A 14474-nucleotide genomic window follows, 5' to 3' on the forward strand; every position below is an offset into this window, starting at 1 on the left:
AGTTCTCAACAGGGTGTCGTGAGGATTCATCAAAATCCCTGCACGTCACTTGCTGGAACAAGCTGTGGCTGGAACTCCCCACTTGCAAAGATTAATCCTGTGTCCCAGTCAGCCTGTCCTGCCCTGATCATCCTGGGCTGCACAGAATTGTTGTGCCTTGTTTTATCTCAGACATAACTATTGCATGGTGTTACCTGAAATTATCCTTTGCATGTAAGGTAGAATTGATGCATGAATATGAGTTTGTTAAATGCTCCAGGACATTTATCCTGGATGAATTTTTCAGTACTATCATCTTCAGCTTACTTTAATGAAGATCTAGCTATAATCTGAGCAAAGTGTCACCTGTTGATGCAGTAATTAGAGAAGAATGTGCACTTTATAACTGACTAAAGAGCAAATATCCCAGACAGAATTGTTTGATGCAAAATGATGAGGTTATTTTGGGCTAAACTTCTTGGGCATCATTTGCTGTGTCTCCCACTGCTGTCATTTTTGTGTGACACAGTTCAAAGGCACAGCAGATTGAAAGGGCCTTGTATCCTCTCATCTCTTGGAGCCACACATCCCTGTTGCACACAGGATATTGCAGCCAGAGCACTAATCTCAGGCAACATGCAGCTTGTGGCCTTCCAAATTCCTCAGCCAGCACAGGAAAACAAACAGCAGCCTTACAGACTTAATGGACTTCTAATGCATTTGATGGATTCTGCATCAGCAGTTTCTAATGGAACATCTAAAGAGGGAAAATTCCCTTTCCATGGAGATTCTGAGGAGAAAATGAGCTGACAGTGCAAAGGTTCCTCTTTGCAGCATTGGATGCTGTGCAGGAGAACTCAGGGGCCAGACCCAGAGTCTTCATCTCTTCTGGAACATCCCTGAGCTCTCCAGGTCAGAACTGAGCTGTGTCTGAGGCACAGGCTGCTCATGTAGCACAGCAGTTGGCAGAGGCAAAGGGCAGCAGAAATGTATGACCTCCTTGGGCAGGAGCACTGAACTCAACTGCCCAGAGCTGGTGAGGAGGAGGCACAAAAACTGGGGCTGGAAATCTGCTCCCATGGCAGCTGTGCCTTTAGACAGAGAGTTCTGCAGTTATCAGGAGGAAGACAAAGCCTTCAATTCCTTTGTTGAATCCATATAGGCAGCAGTGTGACATTCCTCCTGGTCACATATCCTTGACTTTCTTACTTTTGCATAATCTTTGGACTTCAGCTATTGATAAATAAATTGGTTTACAAAGCAGAGTAAATCACCATTCAGTGCTGAGCTGCTATTGTGCCACTCATTTGCAAGGCAGCTTTCAAGCTTTTTTTAAAAAATCAGTTTGGCTTGACATTTTGTTTTCCTACTATTATTTATGAGCTCTATCTTATGAATGGATTATGTAAAATAGTTTAATTCCAGTTGTTGTAATTTCTCAGATGTCATCACACAAAAGCTTGCTTTGAGTAGAACACTCAGGTCCAGATTTTGTTCTCAGCTGTGCTGATAACAAATTAGACCATCATCCACAGGGATCAGAAGGGTTTTCCTCAGATTTACAACTGTTATGAGCTTTTTAGGAAAAACATTTGAGCAATGCTCTGCTCAGAGAAAGCAAAGGCACATTGCTGCCTTTCAGCAACGTTCTGCAGGCAGGACCAACCCACTGAGCCACTGTCCTCAGCTCAGAAACTGCACCTGGGGATTCTTCCTGCAGGGAATTATGAGCTGCATTCAGCTGTGACTTGACTGCTTTTGTTGTAATGGCAGAAATGGGGATGGGTGGATTTTAGAACAGTTGCTTTCTAAGATTTTTGGATGCACTCAGTCACTTCAAAGCAACTAAAACCTCAGCAGCTATTTAAAGCAAAGCACTTCAGTCCCCTTTTGATGGCAAGTGTTAGCTCTTCTCTGAGACAGCAGGCGACTGCTGTAGTGAACCAACAGCTCTTAAGCCTTTGCAGATGACAAAAATTGTGCCAATTATTACTCTCCATTTCACAGGTTTCTCTGATCTCTCAGCATCTGACTTTGCACCTGAGTGTGGAGCAGAGCCCATGCAAAAACAAGAGTAAAACCTCTCCTTTTGTTGCTAAGGAGCATTTGGGATGTACTATTGCTATTTATTTCACTACACAAAATGCTCCTTCATTTCCTGAGGTGAAAAATGTGATGTGGCCTGCAGCAGGTGCAGATGAGGTGAAGGATCATGCAAAGCAGAGAGAAGGGAGAGTAACTACAAATTTCTGCTTTGTGTGGCTTGCTCAGGCTGTTGCTCTGTGCTTGCCTGGACTCAGTCAGGGCTCAGCTCCTGCACTCAGTGTTTGATTGGAGCCCAGCCTGGCATCAGAGCAGGAGCTGTGGAGCCTCACAAGCAGCCAAACAGGTGACATTTGTCATCCCAGCACACAGAACTGGGCATGGCTCATTTCTGTGACATCCTTGTGACAGCACAGAGCCATGAAGATGACAGATGTCACCCAAACCATTACAGGGCAGTTTTTCAATGGCTGCAAACACAGAGCAAGGCAATAGACACCCAGTTCTGGGTGTGTAAATGAAGCAATTCCAACCAGAGGCATGGGGACTGCACCTTTCAATCAGCTCCCTTGGCAGCCCTTTCCAGGTGTGCCTGACTTTGCATCCAGGCAGGGAGAGCAGGCAGGACCTGATGGCCCAGGATGGTGCCTAAGGCCTCACCCTTGTGGCCAACGAGTTTTGCTGCTGCTCTGCTGCACCCAGCACAGCTCTTCCCTCTCTGGACCACAGAGGGCCCAAAGACCTGTTCTGGAGCAGGGAGTAATCCTGCACAAGGCCTTTAAGAGTAATTCATCCTTATTTAGACAGGCATGTTATTCTAATGTCATCCCATGCCAAGCATGATACAGTTTAAATGTTCCTCACTGGTTACAAATGTGACCTTCATTAACTCGTTTTTGTGCATGGAGTTCTACAGGAACAGCTCATTGCATTTTCAATTTAATTTAATTTGAATGATAATTTAAAAGTTGTTTGATGCAAATGCGACCATCTGCATCCTCGCAGCTGACACAGTTTTTAAAGATGGGTTTGTCAGCAGGGGTGGGGGGAGCTTGATGGGGAAGAGCCACGAGCTCCCAGGAGCAAACTGGGAGTGCCTGGGGGAAGGAGACGAGCTGAGTCAAGCAATTGCTGGTTATCAAAGTTGTAGGTGATTATTAAAGTCTGGAGTGGTGATCACAAGTCATCAGACCATGGCAGCTCATGGCACTGCTTGTCTGAGCCCAGGTATGTGCTGATCAAACCTGCTGGGACACAAAACACAGGAAATTCAGCTGCCAGGAGGGGCTGAGCCAGTTCAACCCTGTGCACAGAGACCTGTGCCTCTTGTTATGGCTTTAATTACTGCCAGGGACAAGGCTGTCCCCAAACTGAGAGCTCACAGTGACTGTGACGGAGGGAGGGAGGTGTGATGCACAGAGAAGCTTTTGTTTTGCTGTGACTAAATCTAAGCAGCAGGTTCCTGAGGACAAGTGCCAGCCTGTTCCTCCCCCCTGCAGTACTGCATGCTTGAGGGCAGTAAATAATAATAATAACAACAGTGTTAATGGCTGTTTGTTCACACTTGCTACTTGGCTGCCAAACTTTGGACTTTTCTAGAACTTGGTCTAGGCTGACTGCTGATTCCATCCTAAGTAATATGATAAAATGGGCTGTGTCCATTCCAGGCTTTTGAAAAAGAGCCAGAGGAAACATTTTGCCCCTAATGCTTCCCTGCTGGCAGCCTTGGTCAGGTTGGATGGAAGGGAGCTCCTTGCTGAGTCCTCACTGTGCAGCAGCAATGCTCCCACCCCAGGGAGCCCTGCTGGGAGCCTGGGCATCCCAGGTGGCTCCAACAACCCCACCTGAACTCTGAACCCTGGAAATCTTCTGTATTTCAGAGAATGGTTGCTTTGGTACCTGTGTGCTCTGCAGTGGTGTGCTGGAAATGTGGCTGAAAGATTTTAGCTGAATTTGCAAGCAACAACCCCTTTGCCAGTGTGAGTGTGAATGAGGAAAATGAGAAAAATTACTTTTCCTAGTCTGGGCTGGCACTGTCTGTGGCTTGAGAGACCTGGTTTGAATTCTTCATCTGACCCTGTGCTCCTGAGAGCTGAATTCTCTCCTGATTTCCAGTGGAACTCAAACTGCTCCTGCACAAGCACCCCTGGCACTCCCAAGGCAGATCCCTTGTTAAGATGAGTGTGCAGAGTTTATTGTCTCACACCTAGGAGCTGCATGAAATACTGTTAGAAAAACAACACTTTCTGTTGCAGACACTTAACTACTGGTGCATTAATCTAACACTTCTCACCCTTCATTTTAAACCATTTCTGCTATTTCTCTTGAACTCCCTAAGCTGGGACATGAGAGATCACAACATCTTTAACAGCAATTGCCTAAAAGTCCCCACAGGGCTCAGGTGTTTTATTTTGTGGTGTTTCAGGTGCCCCTGAGAGTGTGCTAGCAGTCACTCAGGAACACCAAAGCCTGGGGACACCTGTGTGCCTGCGTCTTGGGGAGAAGGATGCAGGAATTACTCTGTTAAAACTTGGTCCCATTTGAAGTTCACCTTACAAGCAGCCTGGTTCTCTATCTGACAGCAGAAAACTAAATGTTGCAACCTGATCTTTAATGGATGGCTTTTTCTGCAAATAATATATTACCTGTATTTATGGGCATTAAAATACTATTTACATCAATTTTTGGGAGCAAGCATGAGAGATCAGACTGAGTGGATAAGATGAACCAAGCTGAGAAGGAGGTTGGAAACAGGAACTTTATATTACCTCTGCAAGGCTGATTTCTGCTCCTTCTGCTCTGTGTCAGTGCTGCTTCTCTCCAAGCCCATTAGAGAAACACTTAACAGAAAAAGGCAAACCCTTGAGAGAGCCTTCCACCTCCTGGAGAGATTTGGAGTTGAGCTTGCATCTCTACCCATTAGAGAAAAAGTACTTTTAGCTTTTAAGTTCAAATGATGGATCCAAACAACATATGCTAGGAGTGAACACAGTCTTGCTGGGAGAGGCCTTGCCAAATTTAAGGCTGCTCTAGCAATAAATAATAATCCTAATTAGGCTCCTTCCCTCAGGAGCACCCAATTCTGTGATATTGATACAACATGGCATTGGAGCCTCTCATCTTAACAGCTATTCAGAACACCACTGAAGTGTTAAAAAAAACCCCACCACACACAGAAAAACACTTTTCTTGAAAACAGACACTTAGAGAAAGTCACATTACTTGTGACTGTATTTTCCTATCACTGTATTATCAGCTACTCGTGAAAATTAAGGGGAAGATGAAACAGCAGCTGGTCTCACTGCTGCATTGCTATGCAAGGCAGGGAAAGCAGCTATTTTACAGGAATACTGATTGCAGTGGGAGAAAACCATGGATACTTTCATTTTCTCACAAGACTCAGTTTCCTGGTATCAAACATCTCTGCAATAAAAACCTTATAGTTTGGCTTTCAAGAGGCTAAATCTCTTTAGAAGAGATCTCTGGTGTGTTAGAGGGACTGCAGATTTCATCTGTCACTGAAAATCCTTCTCTGCTTCCTCTACAAACATACAAACATCAAATGGTGGAGCCCTTCCAAGGCTGTCAGCTCAAATATCCTTTCCTGGCCTGGAAGATGCTTAGGAAGGGAAGTTTCAGAAACAGATGAGAAAACTCCAGTCCCAACTTCTCCATGCTTGTCACAGAAACTCCCACTACATGCACTGCCCCTTGCTGCTGCTTCAGCTGCAAGGCTGGGAACTCATCTCTTTTTTCCCTCTGGATGTCTGAGCTTTGGCTCTCTGCTCCAGATGAACCTGGAAAGGAGTGAGAGGGAATGAGTGGTGCTTTTCCAGCAGCAGTTCTGCCAAGGTGAGCCAGGAAGCCATGGCTGACATGCCATGAACAGCCAGCAGTGCTGCAGCAAGGGGGCTGGTAGTGCCTTTGTTGTAGGAGAATTTCAGCCCTGCTGGGGTAGGAACACCCCAACAGCTTGGTAACTGAGCCTTCACCCCCGTGTGTCCTCATAAATGAAACATAAAGCAGCTCCTGCAGACAGCAGTGCTCTAATAAATCATGTAAATAGGCTGGGAGATTCACTGCCCTTTATCCCACTGGAGTCCTGTAACTCAGCTGTTAATTGGAGCTGGGATAAAAGCTGGTTTACTGCAAGCAGGATTCTGTAAAGTTCTTTGCAGAATCACAACCTATAGCCTGCCTGCTTTGTTTTGCTCCTGCCCAGCACAAGGAGGAGAGCAGTAAAGCAGCACAGCCAAACTCAAGAGAATTTTCCTTGTGGCTCTCCCAGGCTGTTCCTGTTTGTCCTGGGAGTGTCCCAGGAATGGTTCATCCTGGTTTTTGCAACCCCACAGCTGCTGACACAGGGCTGCTTCTGCCTCCAGTCCCAAAGCAGTGGTTCCCAAAGGGCCTGGCAAAGTGAAACCCCTTTGGAGCAATTATCCAAGGCTGTTCTAACCAGCAAATATTTTATCCTAATGGTCTTTCAGAAAGATTTTGGAAAATTCTGGTGGTTTAATTGACATGATGCACCTTTTCAGCTGGCAGTTTCAGCAATGAAACAGATGTGGGATGTACAACAAAAAAGGCATTTGAAGAGGTTTTTTTCCCTTAGGAAGGTGAACCCCAGATCTGTTTGTTCCTTGGCTTCCACTAATTGCATCACAGAAAAAATTTGAGGCTTTTTAAGGACAGCTGGTTAAGGAAATTACTAAAACCTGTACCTATGGAACTGAGGAAATATCAGCTTTTTTTTTTTCCAGTGTTTTCCCTCAAAACACAAATCCTAAAAATTTTAGGAAGAAGGTTTGCTGTGAGGTCTCTTGTCTAGAGGTTGTCACCTCCCTGGTACTGTCCTGTTCTGTGTGTGTGGCATCAGCTCAGGATGTGGCCCCTGTTCCCTGGCAGCACCTGCTCTGTGCACAGAAAGCACCCAGGGCACTGCCTGGGTTCATTGTTTACACACCTAACCTGAACCAGTATCTAGGAGCAACAGCAACATAATTAGCTTTAGCAATTAACACTGCTTAACTGAAGCTGCTGTAGGACCAAAGGCACTTTTTTAGTCTGCAAAAGCAGCAATTAGCATTTCATTAAGGTAACAAGCCTGGCTAAGACTCCTGAGCCTGCTGGGGTCTGCTGATCTAATTTTGGGATCCATCGATAAGCCCTGGGGGCATTAAAGTGAGATGCATCAAGGCTTTCACCAGCAGCAGGCTGGAAAAGCTGACTGCAAAGGGCTGGGAAGGTTTTGTCCCTTCTGGGTTGGTTCCAGGGTGGCTGTGAGGTGTCACTGGGCAGCTCTGGAAAGCACACAGTGCAGCTGGGACTGCACAGCCCAAACACTGAAACTGGGGCCTCAAGGGACCCCAGGAAGCACAGCTGGCTCAGGGAGAATCTTCCATCTCCAGCTTTCAGGTTTTACCTCCAATTCCCTGTCTTATCCCTATCCCCAAGTATCCTTTTTGTTCATTTTCTGAGGGAGGATCTATTTCTGCACCAGTTTCACATTCAGCTCTTTGGCTGGTTTGAAACATTACACATGTGTTGGGAGAGACACATCTTTATTTTTGGTGGCTTGTGGGGTTTTTTAAGGCTTGCCTGCAGCTGTGGCTTGGTGGTTTGTTCACCTTAAATGTGAGGTCAGGGAAAGGGGCTGGCTGCACCCAGGCTGGAGGTGCTGTGGGTCAGAGTGAGCAGGAGCAGGCACTGCTGCTCCTCCCTGGACATGGGGAGTTGGGATGCTGGGCATGCCCTCACAGCTTTAGAGCCCCAGGTTTCAAAATCCAGGGGCTGTAATACAGTGCACATCCCTCCCTCCCATCATTCATGCACATTAAACTCCAGCAAACAGTGTTTAGTGGTTTTTCCAGGAAATACCACCACAGAATCAGCAGAAAATACCTTTTTTTTAACTGCTCTTTGGCATAACATGGGACTAAACCCATCAGTAAATTCCAGTAATCTGGAGGTTTGCTAAAAAAGTAGGCACAGACCTGTACTTCTGTGAAAGAGACTGATAGGATAAAGTCAGGAACTTTCTAAACTGCATTTTCATTGGAAAGTGTTTCTGTAGCAACAAGCAGGGCTTTGGTGTCTCTTTTCTATAGGATCTGCACTTTGCATTTCCATAAGGGCTTTCTCAAGACAGATTGTTTCTGGGCTTGCAAGAAAAGTAGGAATCCTTTCCTGTTTCCTGAAAACTTACCAAAGAGGACAAAATGTGCTCCTCTATTCACTCTTTACTTTGATTACATGCAAATAATGTTTTATTTTATGTCTGGATATGTCAGGCTTGGGATTTTTGAGGGGGGAGAATAAGACAAAGGTCTCTGACCTGGCTTCCAGGGAGTTTCTGCCTCTGAGCTGCACGCAGGGGAAGGAGCCTGGCAATGGGACACCATTCCCAAACTGGGGACAGGCTCCCTCCTTGTGATGTTGGTGTTCAAGGCCCTCTAAAACTCTGTGACCCCTGGTCAGCAGTGTTTGTCACAGCTCATTACACAGCAGGAATGTGGAAGCTCAGTGACCTTTCCCAGAGGGACAGGCAGAAAAGCAACAGCACAAAAGAGGGAGGAAAATGTTGTACACTTTGGAAGATAAATAACTGAATGTTATTGTGATGGAAAACACTGGGCTGACAATGGGCAGGGACAAAAATGTTCCTTTAAGGGTGTTGGTTCTGGGTTTGGACTTCCATTTGTTCAACTGGGTGCAGCTTCCCCTGCTGCCCTGCTTGTCTATCAGGGAATTTCAGCTGGGGAGCGACTCTCAGGTCCAAGTTAAAGTGGGATGTGGGGAATCTGAGCTCCTTGGTGTTGCTCAGGAACTGGGGATGTCTTTCTTGGCCTCCTCCTGCTAGGCAAAGGAAGGAAGAGGCCCAAAGTGACATTTTTAAACCTGTTAAAAAGTCAAGGCAAACTTTCAGCCTTTGTTCTCAAAGCTCCCCAGCTTCTGTAGTGGGAGACTGGAGCCCCTGGGACTGCTCCCAGCTGTGACTCCAGAGCTTCTCCTTCAAACAGCTCCAGCTTTCCAAGCATCTTGTTCCCCCTTTCATTTTACTTCCAGTTTTTATTTAATCTGACTTCTCCACTCTCCTGAGACAAACTGATTAATTCTTTTCCCCTTCGTAGTCCCCTGAGTCCCTTGTTCAATCTTTCCTGCCTCAGTGAGATCTTAATAAATGCTGCCTGTGGCTGGAAGTGGGATTGGGTCTTGGCACTGTAATTAATTCTTTACTTCCTCCATGGCTTCAATATGCTATTTACAGCTGTCAGCCCCTGCAGGAGCAGAGCTTTGCAGACTGCCTCCAACTTTTCCCTCTGATTAATGTGTTTTATCCCCCTTGCTCTCTCCTTGCTCTTTTGCATCTCTTGCTTTGCCCTGTATCCAGTTTGGTGTTGACACAGGAAAACAGTGATGAACTTCCAGGCAAAATGCAGTCTTGGAGACAACAATTGCCAGGCTTTTCTGTTTGCTTATGCTCTGTTATTTGAAAGCCTCTTAGTCCAGGCTGCCTGCTTGTGACAGGACACCCAGACCCCTGCAGCAGCATGACCATGCTCTGACTGTAATCTCCCTAATTGCTTTCTGTAGCCTCCAGAAGCAGCTTGGGGGATTTTAACTCCAGCACAGGGACTGTCAGTCTGGATGGAAGCAGCTTGGAGGGAGGTGGGTGAGACACAGAAAGGAGCTGGAGGACTGGAAGGTCTGAATGAGGGAAGGGTTTGTGGCTGTTGGCAGATCAGCACAGGGGAGCACAGTGAATGCTTGAAGCCTGCAAATACTACAGAATTAAGTAGGCTGATACCACAAAATATAAATAGGAGTGGATTGAAATTAATCTGGGCATAATTGGGTGGAGTGGGGGAGCTGCTCCTTGCTGGCTGTGGGAGGCTCCTCCAGCAGGGAGGGAAGCCCCAGTGCTGGCCCTGTGTTACCCTGAGGGAAATGCCTCAGCCTGGGACCTGCCCAGGCCTTCAGCACTGAACTGGAAAGCTGCATTCAGTATGCCAGTGAGAAAGCAAATGCAAATTTCCTCCTTCTCTCTCTTTTGGGTGAGATTTATGCCACCTCCACATGCACAGGCTCCTGGCAGCAATAAATCACAGAGGGGGAAGGAATGCTGCAAGGAAAGGGATACCCTGCAGTCTCTGTGAGCAGGGCAGGGAGAAGGGATGTCGGGGATCAGCAGCTGCTTCCAGGCATCCCAAACCTGGTGCAGCACAGCTCCCACTCCTTCCCAGCACTGCCCTGGAGACCACCCACCAGAACCTGGGCATTTACTTTCTAGTCATCCCCCTTCCCTCCCTCCTGTGCCAGGGCTGTGTGTGCCCAGTCTGGGATGGAGCCACCAACCTCATCTTGGCACAGGGGTCTGTTAGAGATGAGCCCTTCCCCTGCTCCATGCCAGAGTTGTCTCCAGCATCTGAGGGATCCCCCAGGCCTGGGCTGCATTACAGGCCTGAGCTAAGGGTGTGTCCCCAGCCCACTGGGACCCATGGAAAATACTGGGTGGCTGGGTTCAGCCCAGGGAAAGCAAAAGAGCCACACAAACAAAACAAGAAAAAGCACCCTAGGAGTATTTCTCATTTGAGGGAGCTCCAGCAGCCCCCTGTCCTCAGCACTGTCAGTGGTGTTGGCGGCTGTGCTCAGCTCTGCCCTGCAGAAAAAGGCAGGGCAAGGCCAGGGACAGGCACTGCAGGGCAGCAGCTCAGTGCTCTGCTCTTTTGCACTCCTGAAGTGCCCAAGAAGCTGAGAAACCTCCCTGCCTTCCCCCAGCAGCCTCAGCCACCTCCTGGCCTTACCTTGCAGCTCCTGGGCTCTGCTGGGCAGCTCTCAGCTCTGGAGGAGCTGCTGCATCCCCTCAGCTGCCACCAGCAGCAAGGACAGCAAGGCACAAGAGGAACAGGTCCCCAGCAGTGCCCAGCGCTCCTGCAGCTCAGCCAGGGCAATGAGCCCTGCTCCAGGGAGTTTCAACCTCTGGGAGAGGCATTTGGCTGCTGCCTGGAAGCACCTGACCATGGTTTAATCCCCTTTCAGCGCAGAGCTCTGACAGCCCCCAGCAGAACTAGGACAGCTAAAAATACTCAAGAGCACAAAGGAAGCAGTAATTTGGGTAGGAGTGAACTGAACTGATTGATCTCAAATCAAAAGGTTCAAGAGGTGCAAAATGTGGTCTCATCAGGACAAGCATCAGGAAAGGAGCAAAGATGTGGCTCAGTCACAGAGCTCAAGAAAAGCAGCAAAACCAAAAGATTTTGCTGAAGTTCACAGCAACAGCAGCAGAGCCTGTAGCAGCAGTGCAGGGAGGTGCCTGCTGATTCCCCACCATATGCTGACTTTACCTTTACTGTCAGTCTAAATTCTGCCAATTATTAAATTATCCAACTTGCAGCAGGAATGCAGTTAGATGTGATCCAAATGGTGTCACTACAATTATGGTAATTATCTGAAAACAAGCCAATTACCTCCCTCCTCCTCGTGCCAGTTGGTACCCAGATAGCAGCTGTTCCAGGCAAATTTGTTATCACGTTACTGTACATTTGTTAAAGGTTGAGGTTATAGATTCTAGCCTTTTAAATATTAAAGATGCTATAAAGTCATGCAGTGTATAACATATTAGGATTTTTTTTAAATGTCGGGAAGGGAGAAATTTCTTTTATATGCCAAGAGAACCAGTGGGAAAGTGATTTACTCATGGTGGCTGAGTGGAAATGTGTGCTTTGCAATCAGCATACAGCCAAAGCTATAAATTAACCTGTGTCAGCTTGTTACCTCTACCCATGCAAAATGAACTAAATGGAGAAGTTTTCTGAGAGTCTTTTACATTTTACACCTTTCTTCAGAATTGGCATTCAGGATGTTCCACACATCCAGAGGCATCTTGCAAGCTTGGCCCCTCTGCTGTGTGCAATTTCAGCAGTTTGTTCAGTTTGTCAGGTGTTTTGGCTCATTTAATTTTGTGAGAAGCAGCACCACTCCCTCATGGAGGGTGAAGGCAGAGCAGGGCCCAGCTCTGCCCCAGGCAGAGAGAGCTGGGCCAACGTTGGGCAGAGCCATGGGAAACCCTTCACCCCTGTGAGAGCCTTCTGAAAAGTCATGTTATCAAAACATCTTCTATTTTTTAATCTGTTCATATTAAGGACAGCCTTGCTTGAATTGCTGAAGGTGTCAGACACACAAAGGCCAGCACTTGCAGCTCCTGCCAGGGTGCAAATGAAGCACCCTCAGAGCACAGGCCTCTTGTTTTGCACAGACTTTCCTTGTGGAAACCAGAGTCTTTCATCTCATGTCAGCCACCATAACCTCACTTGGACTGACCTTAAGGTTTTTTTCCATGTGATGTTTTGAAATCTTTGCCTTTGATGTTGGTAAAATACTTCTTTCAATAAATGTCAAGAGCAGATTAAAGAAAATTAAATGGCAGAAAGAAGAGATTCTGCCTTTTGGCTGGAACAGCATTTTCATGACAACTGAATGAACAGGCTGTGAAAAATGTGAATTTTCCTCCCTGTGCTCAAGGTAGATGCCAGTGGGATCTGTTTATACCCATGAGCTTTACACACACTCCCATGCATCTGTAATTCTGTGCAGCTACAGAGCCAAGGCAGAGGGCAGAGCTCAGTCCCTGGGAGCAGGTTAGTGGCATTAGCCTGATGCTTTGCTTGAAATAATTAGCCATGCTCACAGATGACCTTCTCAGCAAGCCCTAAAGGCTGACAGATTTGGGTTATATGGGAGCAGTGAGGGAAGCACATTGCAGAGAGCTCCTCCTGCAGAAATCCAGGAGCTGCAGTGGGCACTGCAGCCCCCACACACCTGCAGCCAGGGGTTCCTCCCTCCCACAGACAATGGATGCAGCCACTGGGCTCCATCATTTCCCTGGACATCCCTGGTACTTTCCACTGTTCTTAACTGATGCCATCTGCTTTGCTTTTCCTTTCCCAGAAAGTTCCTGTGGCTGTCAGAGCAATGTGCCAGCACTCTGAATTTGGAGTTGTATCCAGTCCCTCCTCCCTTGGCAGCCCATGAAATACACCTCACACAGGACAGCACAGGTTTTCTATTCCCTCCTGATCACCACTTGATTCTTCCTTGGTGCCATTTAAGATGTACTTATTACCTTTATCCTTTTCTTCACATCATTTTCATGTTTGTTACATGTTAAAACTGCCTAGTTCAGATTTCTCCCAGTTAAGCAGCAAAACATTCAGCCAACAAGGATTACATTGGATAATGTTAAAAAAAAAAAGAGAGAGAAATTTAAAAAATAATCTAGGCAGCTGCCTGTCCAGTTGGAGTATTAGATGAGAGTGAGTGTGTAAACAGGTTTCTGCTTATCAGTCCTGCTGCTATCTGCTGCACACAAACTGCTCAGCCCCACAAAATCCAATTTCCAAGAGGTTAGAGGAGGGAACTGTTTGCAGAAACACAGCAATAGAAATCTCCAAAGCCACAGCCCTCATTACACTGACACTGAAGAAAGAAATGATGCTTGACGACTCCTGGCACCCAAAACTGACATTTACTTTTGTGGCTTTGATTGGAATCGGCCCAGCTTTGCCATGGGATCGTTTCCTCTTGTTTTTCCCTGCTTGTGTGGTGGGTGGCAGAAAGCAGCAGAGCAGACTCTGAGCTTGGGGGGTCTGCAGTGCACCCTGGCCCTGCAGCACACCCATCACCTTCTGTTTCCCCATAAAAAGCTTGGGAACACGCTGGCAGGAGGGACAGGGACACAGCTGCTGCCTCCTGTGGGGTGCCTGTAGCAGGCATGGAGGGCCAGGGCCAGGCTGTGTGTCCAAGGTACAATTTGGAGCCTTTTCCCAAGAACTGGGTGTGGACAGAGGCTGCAGCTCAGTCCTGGAGGAGCTGAGCTGTCCCTGGCACTGGGGGGAGAGGAGCACAGCTCTGGGGATGCTGTGGGCTGGACACTCTGTGGGTGACTGCAGGAAGGATGCAGCAGGGATGTGAGATGTGGAAGGAAAATGTCCCTGAGCCCCTGTGACAAGCAGGATCTCTTTGTTTATTCCCAGATAGTGTGATCAGGAGCAGCCCACCCACCTCCCCTCCCACACCTCCTGCAAAGGGCTGCTGCCCAGAAGTTCACTGCTTCAGTAAAACTGCAAACTGTGAGCTGATTAGATATTCATAGATACTCTTTCTTGATTAGCTCACCATTAATATTTCAATGGCAGGACTGGATGCATGGTGCCTCTCTGCTCTCTTCCTTCCTGCTTAATTAATTTTGACCATCACCAGCAACAGCCTCCGACAGATAGCAGAAATTGCAGTGGGCTGTTCTGGGACTTTGCTTGCTGTAAACAGCTATTTGCAATTCCTTTTCATACATCACCCACCCGTGACAAAGAGATCACAGCAGCAGAAAATGAGTCTCCCTCATAAGGACTTCAGAGCTCTGAGAGAACATTTGCTTATTCAATGAAAATAATCAA

The 14474-nt window shown here is 47.2% G+C and overlaps 2 protein-coding genes across 2 annotated transcripts in view; both read right to left on the minus strand.

Moving 5' to 3' along the window:
• ASPA (aspartoacylase) overlaps window positions 1-10982 on the minus strand; it is a 47250-nt gene extending 36268 nt beyond the window's left edge. The window contains exon 1 of the mRNA XM_054287148.1: window positions 10827-10982. The gene's annotated coding sequence lies outside the window, so the exon portion shown is untranslated. The remainder of the gene's footprint in view (window positions 1-10826) is intronic.
• LHFPL7 (LHFPL tetraspan subfamily member 7) overlaps window positions 1-14474 on the minus strand; it is a 57282-nt gene that overhangs the window by 22754 nt on the left and 20054 nt on the right. The gene's annotated exons all lie outside the window — the stretch shown is intronic.

Source organism: Melozone crissalis, unplaced genomic scaffold (assembly GCF_028551555.1).
Source record: "Melozone crissalis strain CALT ecotype California unplaced genomic scaffold, PUWL_Pcris_2 ptg000057l_1, whole genome shotgun sequence".
Taxonomy (NCBI): domain Eukaryota; kingdom Metazoa; phylum Chordata; class Aves; order Passeriformes; family Passerellidae; genus Melozone; species Melozone crissalis.